The sequence below is a fragment of the Lissotriton vulgaris genome, chromosome 8 (assembly GCF_964263255.1).
Source record: "Lissotriton vulgaris chromosome 8, aLisVul1.2, whole genome shotgun sequence".
In the NCBI taxonomy this organism is placed as follows: Eukaryota; Metazoa; Chordata; class Amphibia; order Caudata; family Salamandridae; genus Lissotriton; species Lissotriton vulgaris.
Window position 1 is genome coordinate 19,557,858 of NC_141696.1, and position 20,194 is coordinate 19,578,051.

At 46.8% G+C, this 20,194-nt stretch overlaps 1 long non-coding RNA gene across 1 annotated transcript; it reads left to right on the top strand.

Annotated features, from left to right (window-relative positions):
- Positions 1-3,165: 3,165 nt before the first annotated feature.
- On the top strand, positions 3,166-19,439 carry LOC147693254 (uncharacterized). The gene is made up of 3 exons (XR_015299431.1): positions 3,166-3,305; positions 8,210-8,317; positions 19,381-19,439. It is a non-coding gene; the product is annotated as an uncharacterized LOC147693254 (long non-coding RNA).
- Positions 19,440-20,194: the final 755 nt, after the last annotated feature.

The window sequence follows — 20,194 nt, forward strand, 5'->3', positions numbered from 1 at the left end:
TCTGGAGACTAATAACATCTTGGAAGGAGAGCAGTTCGGTTTCCGACCGGGTCATGGGACAGAATCAGCCATAGTGGTGGTGTTGGATGACCTTCGGATGCGGATGGACAGGGGCCAGTTGGAAATTGTAATCCGGCTGGACCTGTCCGCCGCATTTGATACGATGAACCGCGACACTCTGCTGTCAAGGTTAGAGACCTTTGGAATGAAAGGAGTAGCACTTAGGTGGCTGCGATCTTATCTGTCGGATAGACGACAGGCGGTTGCACTCCCCTCGTATCGGTCAGAAATGGTGGAAGTTCCTCATGGGGTACCGCATGGGTCGTCAATCAGCCCTATTTTGTTTAATGCGTATATGCAGCCCTTGCTGGGTTTCATTAAGGCATATAACATCAGCGTGATTAATTATGCCGACGACACGCAGCTGTTGATATCACTGGAGAGGGACCAGGCGGAGTCATTGGATTGTTTTCATGCTTGTATGCCTGAAACAACAAAGTGGCTGAAGGCAAACTCTCTCCAGTTCAACAGTGGGAAAACGGAGGTCCTACAGTGTAAGGCGGGGGGAATTGCCCGAAGCCTGCCAATAGGTTTCTGGCCTTTAACTTCAGATGGCACACTGATCCCAGTGAACACGGTATGTAACCTGGGGGTCAGTTTCATTGAGAATCTTAACCTGGAGACCCATGTTAACCCCTTTAATGCTCATGACGAGCTCAGCTAATCATGAGGTACACCTCTCGTACACTCATGACGAGCTGAGCTCGTCATGAACAATGGGAATATCTCGGGATCAGCACAGGAGAGGAATACCATCAGCATTGATGGTGTTAATAAACTAGTGGGAACTTGTTTCTCCATAATTCGAGGTCTTCGTAAGGTGCTACTGTTGCTGCCTATTCAGGTTAGATTTGCATATGGCCATGTCTGAACTGGGGTGGCAGAGTGGGCTAAAGAAAGGTGATGGATTAAACCCAGATCTGTTGACTGGGTGTGAGTGTTTGATTGGTTCAGATGCTCCGTCCATCACCACCCCTTTTTGTACCGCTTTGTTCGCCATAAGTTGGCAGGGTATGCTTAGACGTGAGTCCCTTGCTGACTTTGCCACTGGATTCAAGCAAGCCTGGCTGAAGACGGCTGTAATGCCTGAAACCGGTCCTAGGAAGCTTGTTTCCGGTCCAGGAAAGGCATGGCTTGGCAGTTCGGGCTGGACTGTTCCCATGAGACACAGGGTCAGACTGATTTGCATATGGCCATGTCTGAACTGGGGTGGCAGAGTGGGCTAAAGAACGGTGATGGATTAAACCCAGATCTGTTGACTGGGAGTGAGTGTTTGATTGGTTCAGATGCTCCGTCCATCACCACCCCTTTTTGTACCGCTTTATTCAGGGTAGAGCAACGGTCGTTAGGAGTACCATCCTTAGCCACCTGCATTACTGCAAAGCCTTGCTCTTGGAATCCCCGGGGTATCTGATTACCAGACTACAAAGTATCCAGGCGGCAGCAGCGAAGCTAGCACTCTCCCGACCTCGCGTCTCCTCAACAACACAAGCACTGGCGGATCTACATTGGCTCCCTGTAGCCCAACGGATCCGTTTCAAATCTTTGTGCATTGTGTATAAAGCACTTTATGAACAAGGCCCTAAGCCACTTCAGGATAGATTTCAGTGGTACAAGCTTACCCGGAATCTCCGCTCCGCTACTACCAACTGCGTAAGAGTGCCCAAAATAAGGAGGGTGACCCTGGGAGGAAGAGCCTTCAGCGTGGCAGCGGCTCGCCTTTGGAACAACCTCCCCTTAGGAATCAGGAGAACACAAGGCTTGCTGCTGCTCCGTAAGAAAATTAAGACCTGGTTATTCCCCAGGATATAATACGCCCTTCCGTGGGTGGTACAAGTAGATTCTCTGGATAACATGCCGCTATCTCATGTGTAGCTGACAGCATCTGGGCTGCATAGTTCTTTAGCGCCAGGATGCCCGTAGGGTTACCATGCGCTGTACAAGTGTTTATAATAATAATAATAAAGCCCTACATCACAACACCCTGAGGTATCTGGACCAGAAACTGGAGCTTTCGTGTGGAAACAGATCATCCAGGAACGTCTGCAACCTTCTCCTAAAGCCTCAAAGATTTGCCAAGAAGAAAACCTATAACCCCTGGCGCCTTCTCTGGATTTGCACCAAGGATCTTGAATGCACTACCCCCAGAAACCAGACTTAACCCCTCAACTGCCTCCTTCAAAAAAGGTCAAATCTCTCCTCGTGACGAAATTCACTTGAACATTGTATCGGACTCTTAGAACAACACGCCGGAACACACGACATTATTTTGAATACTCTGTTCCTTTCGTACATTGTCTCTTTTGTTTAATTACCTCACTTGTAAAGCGCTCTGATACCCGCAAGGGTCATGTTCGCGCTATATAAAACCTTCAAAATAAAAAATAAAAATAACTGATGCAATATGTGAGGTCATTAGCAGGGCGTGGACGGGCGCGAGTTATAGTTACTATAACTGGTGGATTTCGGTGGATTTGTTTGTTTATTACTGTAGGTTTTAACTGACATGTTCACCTAACTATAACATCCCTTTGTTTTTAAGCTTTCCCGGCTCCTCTGAAGGACAAGGCCTGCTTTAGAAAAAGCTTTCCTTTTAGAAATGCAAAGACAGCCATGGTGGTCTGGTGTCCCTCGAAGGCCACCGTCCCTGTATTCATGGCCAACCCCAGGGGGTTGCACAATCAATATTCATGGGGCTCGTGGCTCTGCAGTCTCCTGTCACTCAACATGTTTTGAACTCACCAATGTTTACATCGAATGCAAAGAAGCTGAGAGGGATTTAAAAAACATGGGGGTGAGGGGTCAAGGCTCGAACCTTCGATGGATTAAAACGATTAAAAGAAGAAATGTCACATGGCGTCGATCTTGGGCTTTTCCCAGATGTCGGAGAGTTTTCATCTGTGCTGGGAAAGCCCCGGATGAGAGGGACAGGTTCCAAAGGACACGCAGGTGAGCAGCGGCCGAGGATCACACGCGGCGTCAATCATGGAGTCAGACGCGGCTCTAATGCAACAGGAACACTGGAATAATAAGGAAACCATGAACTACCAATGGGGTGGGAAGTGTGGCCCTTGCTTCACCTGGCCCTGAGTGACGTCACTCAGGCGTCCAATCAAGGGATGGATAAAAGCCCTCGGGCTCAGCTGCCGGGCTCACTCCCGCCGACTCCAGAAGCATGAAGGTCGCCAGCTCCCTGCTCCTCCTCGCCCTCCGGGCCGGGGACGTGTTCTCAGCGCCATATTACGGTAAGAGCCCGAACCGAGATCACTTTTGAGGTCCGGGGAGGTTTGTTGGCAGCTCGAGAGGCCCCAGACTGTAGGGGCTGCTGGATTCAAACCACAGGAACATACATTAGCACCTGGGACAAGTGCTGGAAACAGCGAGGGGGGTGGGGTATTTCATTGAATTTAATTAGGGATTTGGGAAGCGCTGCTGTCTCTCCCAAGGGAGCACCTTGGCGCTAGGCGCTATACAAAGGGAGAGGAAGGACTTTTGAGGAAAGCAGAGGCAAGGGCTCTGGGGCCCTTTGAGGGTTCTTCGGGGGTTTAAGAGGGCCAGGTCTCACCGGGTCTGAGCACAGGCAGTTGTTTCAAGGGGGCTTCAAAACCAGGCCTGGTTCTAGGGAGCGGGCCAGGCCCACCCAAACACGAGTATGGTGGGAGGATGTGGCGTTGTGACCCGAAGTGCTGACTTTGGACCTTGGTAACCTGGTTCAAGTCTCGGTGTGGCTTAACGTCCCGTGATTTCGGGTAAATCACCTCTACGCTCTGTGCTTAAACATGACTGGGGCCTTGTGTTAATGTTACCAGTGCTCATGAAAAGCGCTCCAATACCTCCAGGCCCAGTTGGCGCTATATAAAACTGCACAAAATAAATGCAATAAACACGAAATGCTGGTTTTCAGAGGCGATGAAAGCAGATTGGCCTGAAACACTTTCACAGGTTCTGAGGAGCAGAATTGTGCTAAAACAGTAAAAGCCCCCAAGAAGGAAGGCACTACCTTTAGCTCATCATAACGATACCCCCCCCCCCCCGCTCGGGTCTGGCTCAGCTTGTACCACGAGTCCTTGCGCTCGCCCATCTGTGTATTTATTTATAGCAAACGCGCGAATAAGTTGGCGCAGTATACGATACATTTCTCACCACAAATGGACGTTACCATTTTATAAGCTTATCTTCATTTTAATACCGAAATTTCCTTCTAAGTGTTTTGTCCTGGTCGCAGTTATAACTTTTTTCCAGAATAATTTTAATCTCAACTGTAATTCTCAAGGGATCTGTTAGGATTTGTGCGAAATCTAGTGTTGGAAGTTGGCCTGGCCAGCCCTCCTCAGCCTGAAATAATATTGTCTGGAAGCAAAGATATTTGGTCTGAGAAAGCACACATGAGTTGTGCAGCAGTTGATGACACTTAACGGAACTCCTTTGGGTGGGTTTAGGCTCCGGGTCAAATTAACAAAGGGCAGTGTTCACAGGGAAGCCATCCTGGGGCTGAATTGGGCTGACCGCTGTAGTGGGCGCAGTCAAAATCTGAATAACACAACCGCATACTGATGAATGAGAACCTACACGTAGGTATATTACATATAGCTTAAATAACCCTACTGTACATATTAAGGATTTAGCAAGTCACAGACGAGTTCCACGACTCTATATAGAAGAATGAGGCTGAAGGCAAAGTTCCTTTATAAGGTTGTAGAGGTAACTTGCAATATCTCATTAATGTATGCTAGGGTGTACTTTATTCCTTATAATACATGATCACGCTTGCCTTCCCACGATACTCCTATATCCTTGGTATTTTGCTTTTTCATATGAAAGATGGGATGGGTGCAGGTGTGGAGAATAAAAGTAGAATTTGTATTGTAAAATTAAACACGCTAAAAAGCAGTTCGATATTTGTTGCAAAATATATTTTTATCAGTTTAACATAAGTAATTTTAAAAATAACGCTCTTTAATTACATGAAGTGCACATTTTGCCATATTATTGTCCTTCTGCATATCACTGTTCTTCTAGAAAAACAAAGCAGAGTAAACAAGCATTGGCATAGCCAATAGGTCTTGCCTTTGGGATCTTATAAGTGTTCAGCCATGCAACAGTTGATGTTTCACCAAGGATATTGTGCTGGATAACTAAACACTTATAAGGTCCCAAAGGCGAGACCTATTGGCTAGGCCAATGCTTGTTATCATTATCAATGGCCGATGCAGGACAACAGTAAGACCATACAAAGTGTCCAGGTAACGCTGGTGATTAAGGATCCTGCTGGAGAGCAATCATTTGTATGTTAATAGTTTTTAAATGCAGATGAACTGTGTTTTATGTGGATAGCTCAGTGGGTTACTGCCTCTGTCACAGAGATCCTTGTGTTACTTGGAGTTCAGAAGTTACAATCCTAACCTAGGACAGTAACCAATGAACTGTCATCAAAGAGCTGCATACAAACATGGATGGTATAGTTAGAACTTCACTTTTTTTTGTTTTGTGATATAGATAGAACTTCCCCAGTCTTTCATTATTCTAATGTTGCTTAAACGAGTATGTTTGGGCAGATATACATTTTTATCCGTAAAGCTGACCCCCATGGAATACTCTTTAAATCTTACGGTTGTGATTCCTCAGACCAAACCCTCTTCAAATATACTGCCCACAGTATTGATAACATGTGAATCCTACACCTTGCAATCCTCACTGGCTTATGTGACATTCCCTGTAGTCTGATTTACATACATGTACGATTCATTGTCTCTGTATAATGTGTGCGTGGTGTAAAGTACTGACACACACTACACCGATATGAGTAGCGCTATCCAGCAGAGGACATGCATATGAGGTAGGGGCTACGTAAAGATGAGGGGCGCTGGTGGAGGGTGGAAGTGAGGGGCGCTGGTGGAGGGTGGAAGTGAGGGAAACGAGGAAGAGTTCATGGGGGGAGCTAGGGAGAGATGAGGGGCGCTGGTGGAGGGTGGAAGTGAGGGAATCCGAGAGAGTTCATGGGTGGTGGGGGGAACTAGGGAGAGATGAGGGGCGCTGGTGGAGGGTGGAAGTGAGGGAATCCAAGGAAGAGTTCATGGGAGGAGGGGGGAGCTAGGGAGAGATGAGGGGCACTGGTGGAGGTTGGCAGTGAGGGAATCCGAGGAAGAGGTCATGAGGGGGAGGGGCTACAGAGGTTTGAAGGGCACTCGTGGAGGGTGGCAGTGAAGGAATTTGAGGAGACCATAAGGCGAGGGGCTATGGGGAGATGAGGGGCACGTGTGGCGGTGAGGGAATCCGAGGAGGAGGTCAATAGGGGGGCCATGGAAGGATGAGTAGTAAAGGTATTTACGGAGAAAAAGGTTATTGGTGCGGCCCCAAGTAAGACTTTTGCATCAGCGCTGAAGCCGGCCCTGTCATGGCCTTTCTGTTTTTGTTCATGTAATTAGCAGTCTGGTCATAAGGGCTACTGTGGAGCATACTTTAAAGTGCGTGCTAATTATTTTTAGTGCTATATTCAATGTGTTTAAGTTTGAAGGTTATTTTACTAATGTTTTTACCGGGAAATATGAAAGTGGAGCCCGATTGTGCCTGATATGGGGCTGGGGCCGAAGGTCAGCTGTGATGTGCGCTGCTCACTTCCCACTAGTGGAGAGGTTACAGCATGATGTCATGCCAGGTGACCCCCCCCCCCCCCCCCTAGTTTTTTCACATTTAAAGCCCTGGGTTCTTCACATGAGAGAGTGGCAGATAGTGTCAGGGGCCGAAAAAAAAGCCACGCCTTCAGCTGTTTCCTGAAAAGGGGGTTCTAGGTACGTGTCCCTCAGTCTCGCGGAGAGCTTGTTCCAGGCCATGGTCACAAAAAACGTTAAAGATCTGCCTCCTTTAGGCTGAACGCTTGAATAGAGGAGGTTTAACAATTCCGCCTCAGTGCTGGTGAATTAATGAGTGGGCAGGGTTGGGACGGCCCCCGGCCGCCCTCCGCCCACGTCCAATCTTTGAGTTTCTATATTTATCCATGTATTTTTGCACGAATTTGAAAGATTATTGTATACTGTATGTTGGAAATGGATTTTACTATGACTCTCTTATTTGTAAACATTTAACCTGCTGAGTAGCTGTGCTTTTATGGATATGATGTTAACCGAATAAAGTGTCTTTGAACCTTGAACCATAGGTTCACGATGACCTTTAAACCATCACATTATGAAGCCAAAACGGGTCGAAACTGGTCAGGGTTTTCTTGCATTTCCTCTGAGGTGGACCTGGTCTGGCTGTACAGGGTAGACTGTTCCGGAATCAAGGCTGATTTACACATGGCTGATCTGTGTCTAAAGTAGGATAGTGACAAAAAACAAGGGTCTGAAATGTGGCCCCAGTGATTACCAAATGCACAGATGAATTCCTGCGTTCCACCCATCACCATCACTTTTCCTCAACGCTGGTCTTAGGTCGCTGCATCTTGTGTCTTTTAGCAAGAGCTCCATACCTGGTGATCGCATGGCAGGACCCAGCGTGCCGCAGAGCGGGGGAGAGGAGTCGTAGGGAGCTTGAGGTGAACGACCTGCCCAGCTGTCCATACGAGGGGGGGCATCATCTGATCTGAGCCCTCGGTCATCCAATCAGAGGCAGGCGCTTCTACCCATGCATTAGCCTTTTAAACCCTGCCACCAGCCTTACTGTCCCTGCTCTGAGGTCAGGACACCAGAGACATGAAGGGAAAGGACACTGTCTTTCTGAGCACAGTTTACCTTGTACAATTTGATCCGTTTGTCCTTCTCTCGTTCCTCAGCATCAAGTAGGAGACTACTTCATGCTTGGGGCCTAAGTCGGGGGATGATGTCATGAGTCCCAAAGCATAGATGATGTCACTTCTTTTACAGCCGCCATTTTGGTGACTTGTTGTTCATGTTTGAGTCTGGAACATACCAAGGGAGGTTTTCTCTCTAGGGGGTGGATTCCGAATGAGGCAGGTGGGATTTGGATTTCGGTGTTGAGAAGTCAGCGAAGGTTCAAGGTTCTGAGGGAATGGCGTATCGACTCCCGCCTGCCATTACTCATAAACATCTTCAGGCAATAAGATGCTATTTCATTACTATGGTGACAGAATGGGGCTCTCACAGGTTTTTACCATGTTAATGTCTATTCATTCTGCCGTATTTCTCTCTTCTAGATGTAGGAGCGTGCTCTGAAGATTGTGGACTAGTATATGATGACGATTGTCCTGCGGGCCAGACCTGCGTAAGCAATGGCTGTGGACATGAGTGCAGACCAAGCCCCGGTAAGTATTGACGCGTGATAGGAAATGGGCAGCTTGAGAAGAGAAGGCTGGCAGCAAGTCTTGTGGTCCTCCCATGGTGGGACCCCTCCTCCAAAGAGTTGTGATGGTCCCACCCTGGGCTGTGATGCTGCCTTGAGCCTTTGTCTGAAGCAATAAAGCCTCAATTTTCACCTTGAAAAGAACGACCGCAACTCCACCACCCTTTTGGACAACCTCGCCAACCTCGGACTTAAACAACTGTTCACTTCCCCCACCCACATCGCAGGTCACACCCTCGACCCTATCTTCACCTCCAGCAACCATGTCTCCTTCAGCCACACTACGGATCTCCTCTGGACTGACCACAGCTGCGTTCACTTCACCTACAACAAGCCAAAACCCATCAACCACCCCCAACCAACTCTGCAAAGAAACTGGAACAAAATCACCATCGACCAGATCTCCTCATCGCTTCTTCTAAACCCCCCAGCCCACTCCTCAAACCCCGACCAAGCTGCCACCAACCTCACCCTATGGTTATCCAACAGCGCTGACATCCTAGCACCACTGAAAAAACGACAAAGCAAACTTGGCAGCAAGAAGTCTTCATGGTTCAACGATGATCTTAAGAAATCCAAGAAACTCTGCTGCTCCCTTGAGAAGGCCTGGAAAAAAGACCCAACCACCAGCACCAAGGACGCCTTCAAAAACGCCACCCGCATACACCACCAACTGATCCGAAAGGCCAAGAAAAACGCCTCCAAGGACCGACTAGATAACAATGCCCACAACAGCAAGGAACTTTTCAACATCGTCAAGGAATTTACCAATCCCTCGGCCAACTCTAACGACATCACCCCCTCTCAAGCCCTCTGCGACTCCCTAGCTTCATTCTTCCACAACAAAATTGCAGACATCCACAACCGCTTCGACAACCAACCCGGAGACCAACCCACCCAACCATCTGCTGGACCTTCACCCCCCTCGAACATCCTTAATCCCCCACAGACCCATGCCCTCACCACATCTTCAACAAAGCAGACTCCATCATAGCACCGCACCTCCGAGATGTCATCAACTGCTCCTTCAACTCCGCCACCTTCCCAGAAAGCTGGAAACACGCCCAACTCAGCGCCCTTCTAAAAAACCCACAGCAGACCCCACCGAACTCAAAAATTACCGCCCCATCTCGCTCCTTCCATTCCCGGCCAAAGTCATCGAGAAAGCTGTCAACAACCAGCTCGCCGCCTTCCTCGAAGCCAACAAATCCCTCGACTCCTCACAGTCCGGCTTCCGAGCAAAACACAGCACTGAGACCGCCCTCATCGCAGCAACAGACGACATTCGAACTCTACTGGACAATGGAGACACAGTCGCCCTCATCCTCCTCGACCTCTCCGCATCCTTCGACACAGTCTGCCATAGCACCCTTCTACAGCGCCTCAGAACCATCGGAATCCAAGGAAAAGCACTAGAATGGATCACCTCGTTCCTCACCGGAAGAACCCAGAGAGTCCGCCTTCCACCATTCAAGTCAGAGGCCACTGAAGTCATCTGCGGCGTACCACAAGGATCTTCACTCAGCCCCACCCTCTTCAACGTATACATGAGCCCCCTCGCAGCCATCGCCCGCCAACACAACCTCAACATCATCTCCTACGCTGATGACACTCAACTGATCCTTTCACTCACCAATGACCCTAGCACCGCCAAAACTGACCTACACGAAGGAATGAAAGAAGTAGCCGAATGGATGAAACACAGCCGTCTGAAACTGAACTCAGATAAAACAGAAGTCCTCATCTTAGGTACCTCCCCCTCCGCATGGGATGACTCTTGGTGGCCAGAAGCCCTTGGAAAAGCACCCATCCCGACAGACCATGCACGGAACCTGGGCGTCATCCTGGATTCCTCACTTTCAATGAACAGACAAGTCAACGCCGTCTCCTCCTCCTGCTTCAACATTCTTCGCATGCTCAAAAAAACATTTCGTTGGATCCCCACCGAAACTAGGAAAACTGTCACCCACGCTCTGGTCACGAGCCGACTGGACTATGGAAACACCCTCTACGCCGGTACTACCGCTAAACTCCAGAAAAAACTCCAACAAATCCAAAACGCCTCAGCCAGGCTCATATTAGACATCCCGCGTAAAGAACATATCTCTGGTCACCTGAAAAACCTCCACTGGCTTCCCGTCAATAAGAGGGTCACTTTCCGGCTCCTAACCCACGCACACAAAGCACTCTACGAAATCGGACCAGAATGCCTCAACACACGACTGTCCTTCTACACCCCCTCCCGCCAGCTACGATCATCCAACCAAGCCCTTGCCACTGTACCTCGCATCAACAAAACCACCATGGGAGGTAGATCCTTCTCCTACCTGGCAGCTAAAACCTGGAACTCACTTCCCACTTACCTTCACCTTACCCAGAACCACCTAGCATTCAGAAAGCAACTTAAAACGTGGATATTCAACAAGTAATTCCCCACCCCCCTCAAGCGCCTTGAGACCCTCTGGGTATGTAGTGCGCTATACAAATTCTCTGACTTGACTTGACTTGACTTAATGCATCTGTGTCTTATAGTAAAATGGAGGCATGTGATGTGATGAGATCATGAGACTGATCACTGGACACACAGCGTTTGCTAAGATGATCAAACATTATGTGTGAGATGTACATATTTTGTTTAAAGTGTACATTAATATAGAACTAAGGTATAGTCTTATTTGTATATTTATTTTATGTTTTGTGTTTATAAAGGGCAATATTACTATTTAAGTTTGTTGGCAGTTCAAAGCAAACCAGACTACCGGTGCTGCTGGATTCAAAAGCACCGACACATATAACTACATTAACACTGGACACAAGTCCTGGGAAATATAGCAATGGAACAAGTTACCATAGTTAAATCACAATAATGTCTTACAGGGACATCCCAATATATATATGAAATCAGCCAAATTAACATTTTAGCAGAATCCCAAAGTAATTAAAAAAAAATGTTTTGGTTTGCTTTACGATTTTATAAATCACATATAGGTTTTTCCAAATGTCAATTGGTGGTATGCCTCAAACAGCTGAAAGCCACACTGATCCTAAACAGATGTGTCGCACCTTTAAATTGTGCTTAGAGAGAAAACGAGGTGTTCATTAGGAAGTGTTAATGTTCGTAAGCAGCCCCCCGCGGGGCCTCTGGTGCACATCCAGAGGCTGCTCCCAGTGGGCTGGGTTTAAAGCGCCCTGAGGCCAGGTTACACACGTTCAGCGTCATTACAGCCACGCAGCCACCCTGCCAGGGCACAGGGGACACTTCCCTGATCCCTTTTGCCTCCAGTAGGAGGAAGGAAGGGAGTCCCCGCTCTAAATATAGGGGGGGGGTCTCTCCACACCCCCAGGTTCACCCCCGTCTTGTGTCCGCAGCATCTCAGTCTAATGAAAGACTGACTGCACAGAAGGTGTGGAGAAGGCACATGTAAGGCTGCAGTCCCAACCCCACCCCTGTGGAGACGAGGGTGGGTGTAGGTAATGCCTACAGATGCCCTCCGGCTCCACAGCCTTGACGTCACCATTTATGGCTTTAGTGCCCCAAATAAATCCCAGCTCCACTCACCGACCATTAGATCAAATATCCGTCCGTTTCTAGGCACGTGGTCACTTCTGATAAACAGGGCTGCCCTGGACGGTGATCCCCTGAAATACCAGGGTAGGTGAAAGTGACATCACACACCCTTTGACATCAGTGATATCACAGGAAGTGACATCACACACTCGGACAGAGGCACTGAGTGAGAGTTAGTGAGAAAGATAAAGCACTGAGACTAGGGAGACAGAGGAACAGTTAGTGACAGAAAACGAAGAATGCAATGGAAACAGACGGTGGGAAGAGAGGGGACAGGTGAGACGAAGAAGAGAGGCACACATCGCTCACATTCACAAATCATGTCATATGCAAAAATACCCATTGAATTTCATGCATGACCCTTCACATTCACACATACCCATTCACATACATGAAACAGCCTTTACCACGCATGTGCCTTTACCACACATGTCTTTACCACACATGTGCGTGGTTATGACGTTAGTAGTAGTTAGCACTCATTACTCAAGGCGGAGGGTCTGAGGTGACTTCTGCCTGCACGAGGAACAGCTTGGTGAGTATGATTTCTGGGAGTAACTTTTTAGGGTTTTAAGGCTCAGGGCCGGTGGTCAGGATACTTTATAGGGCAGAGAGGCCCGTTTTAGGGCTGAGTGGGGGCCGGGTAGGCTGCAGGTCCGTGTTTTAGGCCTTCAAGACAGGGGTCGGGGTACTTTTTACAGCTGTAGGGACGGTTTTAGGGGGTGTTGGGGTCAATTTCAAAGCTGGGAGCTGGGTTTTTAGGGCTCTGTGCCCGGGAAGGGGGGGGGGGGGGCTTCGTTTTTAGAGCAGGGTCCGGGCTTTCAGCAGTCGGGGTGGGGGGCTGGGGTGTTTTTAGGGCTGGGGTTGTACTCTGGGCAGGGATTTAGGCCCGGTTTTAGGACTAAGGGGAGGCTAGGGCATAACTTTAACCGCAAATATGCCTTTACCAATTATGCTATTAAAACTAAATCGGTTGTGAAGGCATGGGTGGTGAAGGCATGCGTGGTGAAGGCCTGCGTGGTAAAGGGATGCATAATTAAGACACGGTTAAGACCGCGTTGTTCAGGCATGTGTGGTGAGGGATTGCACCCCTTCACATTCACACATGCCACTCTGGCTCACATATACCTCTTCACGTTCACCCCTACCCGTTCACATTTAGACCTGCCATACACTTTCAAATAAGCCTGGCCATATTCAAACATACCCATTTAATTTCACGCATGCCCCATCACATTCACACATACACCTTCATATCACATATACCTCTATGCATTCACTAATACCCTTTCACATATACCCCTTCAAATTCAAACATACCCTTTACATTCATATATATTCCTTCACATTTAAGCATGCCCATTCACACAGCTTTGTACGTTCATATATACCCTTTAACAGTCATGCATACCATTCACAAACACTCTTTCATATTCACACGTACACCTTTACATTCACATAACCTTACACTCACACACACCAATAACATTCAGATACCTGTTTCAACATACCCCTTCACATTCATGCTTACTCCTTCACGTTCACACACATGTTGTAATACTCCTTCATACTCCTGCTTATCACTTCACATTCAAAATTACCCCTTCACAAACACACAGACCACCCTAATTCATTTACACGCTCACTCGTACCCTTTCACATTTAGACCTACCATACACTATCAAATAAGCCCTGTCTTATTCAAACCTCCTTATTCAATTTCATGCATGCCCCAGCACATTCACACAGACACTTTCGTATCTTATATGCCCCCACATTCACATATATTCTTTCACATTTACTTTAACACTCGCACATACCCTTTGACATTCACGTTGTTAGCATTCACCTATACCCCTTTACATTCAAACATACCTCTTCATTCACATTTATCCTTTCAAATTCATGTATGTCCTTTCACATTCACTCATAGCTTTGTATATTCATACAAACCCCTTCATATTCACACATACCCTTCCACATTCACACATACCATTTACATTCTCATATACTCGTTTATATTTAAGCCTACCCCTTCATAATCATGCACACCCCTTCAGTCACACACAGCTCTTAATATTCATGCATACCCCTTCGTTCTTGTGCATACAACTTCTTTTTCAAAATGACCCCTTCACATTCTTTGATACTCCTTCCCATTCATGCATAACCCTTCACACCCCAACATGGCCCTTGTGATCCATCTTGTGACAATCTTGCATTTCCTCTCATTTATGCGTTCACCGTCAGATTCATGCTCATTGACTTACATTCACATATTGTCCTTCGCTTATAGGCATAACCCTTCACTTTCACACACCCCTTGACATCCACACATACCCCTTCATGTTGATGGACACCCCTTCACATTCACACATAGCACTTCACACTCAAGCATACCCCCTACATTCATTCACTACCCATCACATTCACTCACAGGTTCACAATGACATTTAAACCATCACATTACGAATTTAAATCTGGCCTGGGTTTTCTTGCATTTCCTCCAAGGTGGGTCTGGCAGTACAGGAGGGACTGTTCCTATTGGAGTGGATTCAAGACTGATTTACATATGGCCAATCTTTGTTTAACGTAGCACATTCACAAAAAACAAGGGTCTGAAATGTGGCCCAGTAATTACCAAATGCAGATTAATTCCTGCATTCCACCCATCACCAGTGATTTTTCTCAATGCTAGCCTTAGACCTCTGCACCTTGTGACTTTTAGCAAGAGTTACGTACCTGGGTCCTGATTCACAAAAGTAAACTGACCAAAGTCTAACTCTACGACTTTCGGTATTCACAAAGGCCATTTAGGAGTAGTAAAGTTAGACTTTAGTGTAAGTTACACTTAAGTTTTGATCTTGGGGCCTAAGAGTAGGTTGGAACATCTGATGTCATGAGTCCCAAAGCATAGATGTGGTCACTTCTTGTACACCGGCCCTTCTGGTGACTTGTCCATATTTGACAGTGGACTGCATCATTCATTCTTGCACCCACTATGGCTTGAATAGTGGGATAGCTAGTGTTGTTGTCAGCGATGAGAGAAATTCTTTCCCCTAAAACTCAGAGGTGAAAGAAGCAGCCCTCCGATGCCTCAGTAATCAGGATCTTGAAGGAAATGTCCTCATCAAATATCATCCCAAGATCTGTGAGTCCTGAAAGAAGCTGGGTTGAGACCCAGTGTGTCAAGTCAGCAACCTGAGGATCAAATAGACGACCCAGATAACCCAGCAACCTTAGCAGAGTTATGTTTGAGTTAAGTTTAAGGCATTTTCTTGTCATCCAGCATGCAAGTGCTCTGAATCCCCTTTGTAATGTATTATGTAAATGTAAATGTACAGGAATTTATATAGCGCAAATCACCGAGCGGTTTCTAAGCGCTTGCTTAGGGAACCCGTCCTGGTATTCCCCTGTGAGAACCCCGGCAGGGTATCCGCAAGGTGAAAGCCAGGCATCCCGCCGCGAGGGGCCGTTGTGGAGATTAAGCAAGCTATTGCCCAGAGTCGCAGAGTGTGAACCCGTGAATCGAGTAGGCACCGGAGCGAGAATTGTCTAGTCCATGGACATTTTTAGGACTCAAGACCCCGCCGAGCCGGGAATTGAACCCTGGTCCCGGGCTGAACTCTGCTTCCAGGTCTGCCTCCTCTAACCAGTGAGCCACACTTCTCCACATTATGGACCCCAGTGGTGTTTCTATCAAGGTTTGGAACCAACAGGGTGTAAGACATACATGAAAGATGGTATGTAATAAAGAGATTGGGAGGAGTTACATACAGATTGAAGAGTCCTGCTTAATGAGGACTCCTCCTGGTATCTGCAAAATGTTGGTAGCCAATGACTTAAGGGGTGGGATGCAGAGCTCCTGGGTACAGCCCACTAAAAGACCAGTCCAACCCTTGGACTCCCCTTTGACGCCCGGCCTTACAAGTCGAGATACATCTGGTCATTGGCTGTTGAAAGGTCAAGAAGACTCAGTGGCAGCTCTTCCTCGGCCAATGATCATGCAAAGCTCTTTTTGAACAGTTACCAGGACCACAGTAGTGCAGTGCTGAGCCCTACAACCAGCTTGACCTGTGTCTAGCAAAGGTGCAAGCATTCCTTCCATCACATTTAGTATGTTTGATGTACAGCCTTAAGTGGCAAAGTTATGCTCATGCGCGGCTCCTGTTCTCACAGTGCGACTAGTGGCAACCTACACCCGACTGATGAGCCGCAATTAGTGCAAAACTAGTCTTGCGTTACTTGTGTTATGGTTCAGGAAGGAACTCCCCTGGCTGTTCGGGCTGGACTGTCCCTATTGGCGCAGGGTCAAGACTGGTTTGCATATGGTGCTAAAGAACAAAAGGGTCACTAGTGGTCAAACAGTATGTGGCTGAAGAAAAACAGTGGCATAGGCTGTGTCTTATGCATGTGGCACCACAGTGTACAGAAAACCATCGAGAAGCCCTCTTAGACCCCAGGTCATAAAACCCCCTCTTGAGAAACTAACGTTCGTTACTACTTTCAGTACTCTGTCCACGCAAGTACAAAAATCAATCCGAAAGAACTGGCGCGTTTTGAATACAGCAGGAAGATCTCTACCTCTCCCACTTTTCTCTTTCAAAAGGACCGAGTCTACGTGATGGGTTGATACATACTAGACCTAAACTCTTCAACCAAGAAATGACCACCACATTGTGGGGCCTCCCGTCTGTTCAGGGTCACTACCCTTGTGGCTCCTGCACCGCCTGCCCACAAACACAAAAGACATTGACGGTCGACATTGGTACCAACAGACCTTGGGTATTAAAGAAACACACTAACTGTAATAGTGAAAGTCATGTACATGGTGACATGCCCATGTTCCCTCAGATACGTAGGGATGACCACTAGAAAAGTGAAGCTTCGCATCAATGAACATAAAAGCACAAGAAGATGAAATAAAAAAGCAACGCGTCTTACAAACCACTGCCTGACAAGACACAAAGCTGAGGAGATGAGATGGGTCGTATTAGAGCAACCATTCATCCCCCCCCATGTCAGTGATCCTGCACGTTTCTTGTTCATTGGAGAAAAGCAATGGATTTTTAAACTCAAAAGCGAACCAGGTCTGAATGATGACATTCCATGGGTTAATATTTATTTTATACCCCATTTCCTATTTTTGTCTAACATTGTTCCAATCTATAGACATTCAGGAGATGTAATACGGGTCTATACTAGTCTGAGTCATTAATATCACGGCAGGACAAGGTCACTGCATTCTCATTCCTTCCTTTTACATCATAATAATAATCCACATTTGTAAAGCGCACAATCACCCGTAAGGGTCTCTAGGCGATGGGGGCAGTCGGGAAGATTAAGCAAGCTATTGCCCAGAGTCACATGGTGCTGGGCTAATATGCCGCCGGTGCCGGGGATCGAACCGTGATCCCCAGATTCCGGAGTCAGTCACCCTAGCCGCGGCGCCACACCTCTTCCGTCTTCCGCCATCATGACCAACCTGCCCTTTCTAGTTTGGTAAACCAATACCGCATTGGTATCTCATTTTCTACACACCGCCTGGCCACCACTGGCAGCACTTCAGAATTGCCATGGAATAATATATTGGAAGACTCTTAGTCGGGATGCTGTGTCCTACAAACGGAATACACATGTGATATTATATACAACATGACCTGAATATCAGTATATAGTGTTTTTCCAGGTCCCTTTTCAAATATCATGGGCAATACCTGACTCACTGAGTATAATTGACCTTCGAGAACCAACTACCAAAACGCACCTAGTACTCATAATAGTTGGTCACTACGGACAGCTCTTTCGACTTGCTACTGAGTAAAGGTTGGGAACTCTGCCTCTAAAACCGTTCATAATAGAGCCAGTACATTAAATCACCCGGATGTTTGCAGGTGTCTTCAGGACCCGTGTTAATATCATGTGAAACATCTGATTCATGCAGTATTTACAGACTATCTGCTGTCATCACCAATGTTTCAAGCCTATTGGGCAGACAGGACACTGATATCATTCCATCATTGTTGCGGCAACCAATGAGAAGCGCACTTCTCCCGCAGACTGCTAAAGATCCGGCATCTCCACTGACTTTTGCTATCATTACGGCCTGGGTTTGCAGCAACCAATGAGAGCTCAGTCTTCCCATTTCAACACACACGGTCATTGGGTGCCTACATTTACTTTTCTCCCCAACCGGATGAAGTCTATACTTCTGGTTTGATAAGCTAGGCGGGCCCCTTTGTGGTCCGTAAAGGTGTTTTCACAGATCTGCTCATTAATGAAACCGAATCACTGGAACGTATACACACACTAGCTAATGAATAGGAAATCTGCCTTTGTAAAGCATATTGAATGCATGGATTACAATCGGCTGAATCCACGCCATCGACTCTAGTCGGTGAAACTGAAACTTTACTTTGCTGTGATCAGCTTAAACCAATGCACGTGGACCTCTTTCTCGTATCCTCGGACTACACGTTTTTGTTTGCAATAAGGGCATTGGTTGATAACCTTTCCCATCAACTGGATACGATTTAGTATTTCCGGTGAATTTTGGCAAGACAGGTCTCCCTGTGGTCCGCACATACACATCTAAAAACTGCTCTATTTCTACTATTGCGAGCCCGCAGTAGCCACTTAGAATATACGTGCAGTCTCCATTTCGGTCCACATTTTGGGAAGCGGGAAGACCAATTGATTCATTGAAAGGCCTACAAATAGTGCTTTTCCTGCTTCAGTCGGTACCTCCCCCCTCGGCTTAGGACTAAGCCTGAGGTACCGACTGACAGGTACGGCCAGAATAAATCTGCGAAGGCACGACTGGGGGGGTTACTACCAACTGCCTCAGCTAGCCCAGGGATGATACCAAGATTTGGCGGCACCTTCTCCGAGAGTGTTTCTCAACGGTTTGCATCCTTCATTCCTCATTTTGACTGCCGGTCTGTCTATTTGGCCATCTTTTCAGTCCTTCTGGGCAATTTCTTTAAAAACAACGCTGAGATTAGCGTTTAGGCATCAAACAATAGAACCAGGTTATGATGCGATACCAGGCACTTTATAACAACTTAGACTGGGCTATCTAACCATATGGTTACAATAAACATTATTTAAACATCAACAGGTCTCTTAGAGACAGTCCTGTGTCTCTCACGCCTACCAAGGTTTTAGGATTGCTTACATAATATAACATAAATGGCAGGATAATAGTGTCTCCCTTGCTATTCTTTTTGCACATCAATAGAGCGAGCCTCATTGCCTGAGCGAGCGCCAGGAGAGGTGAGGTCTGATCACAAGATTGTTCTGGGTGAATTACAATGTGGATATCAATCAAGAATGCTGATGGAATGTACTAGCTACAGCATTGATTTATGTGGTGTGTAATTGTTACTTCCAGTGGCTTTTTCCTGTCTGTATATATGTATGTGCTGGTATACATGTGTACATTATTTTTTTTACAGGAACCGCATTATCTCTCCGAGACACCGCTTCCAGATTTTGGAACAACGTCAAATGGTAGGGTCTCTCTGATAATTTACTTTCACTTTTACTTTTACTATTATATATTTTTTTCACATATTTGCAGTAGTGTTTTTAGTATTTGGCCCTGAAGAAAGCCACTGGACTAACAATCGTCCTTGATTGGCTGAAACATTTCGATCTATTCAAACATCATTTGATAGGATAGTAAAAATAGATGGTAACCAACACTATTTTTAATCTTGACATTATGATGACCGCTAAACAGGTCCAAGCTATGGGACTTGCTCCTTAAGATGGGCATTGACGAAAATATAGTATACTTCCTAGCTGATCTCCATAGGGACCTCAGAGCCACAGTGAGATATGATCGTAAGGGGAATTGCACGGGTAAGATGGGTATAACTACCATTGTAAGGCAAGGCTGCATCTTAGCCCCTTTATTATTTACATTATATATTCACGAGTTAGCCAGTGTCCTGGGAGCAGTTTGTAAGGATATCTCAAAGGCAGGCAAGTTTTCCCTCCCCGCATTACTATATGCGGATGATGCCACACTTATAGCGCGCGCATCAGTAGGTTTATAAAGTCCATGTCCTCTCTGGATCTTAGTGTCAACTATACCAAATCTCACGTCATGGCTGTGGGCACAAAGGGCAGACACAGGAAGCTGATGACACTCCACTATAATGGGAACAGGTTATCTAGGGTAACCAGATTTCCATACCTTGGGATGGTTTTGGATTAAAGTTCCACCTGGCTTCCTCAACTGTCCGAGAAAAGAAATGTGTTTGT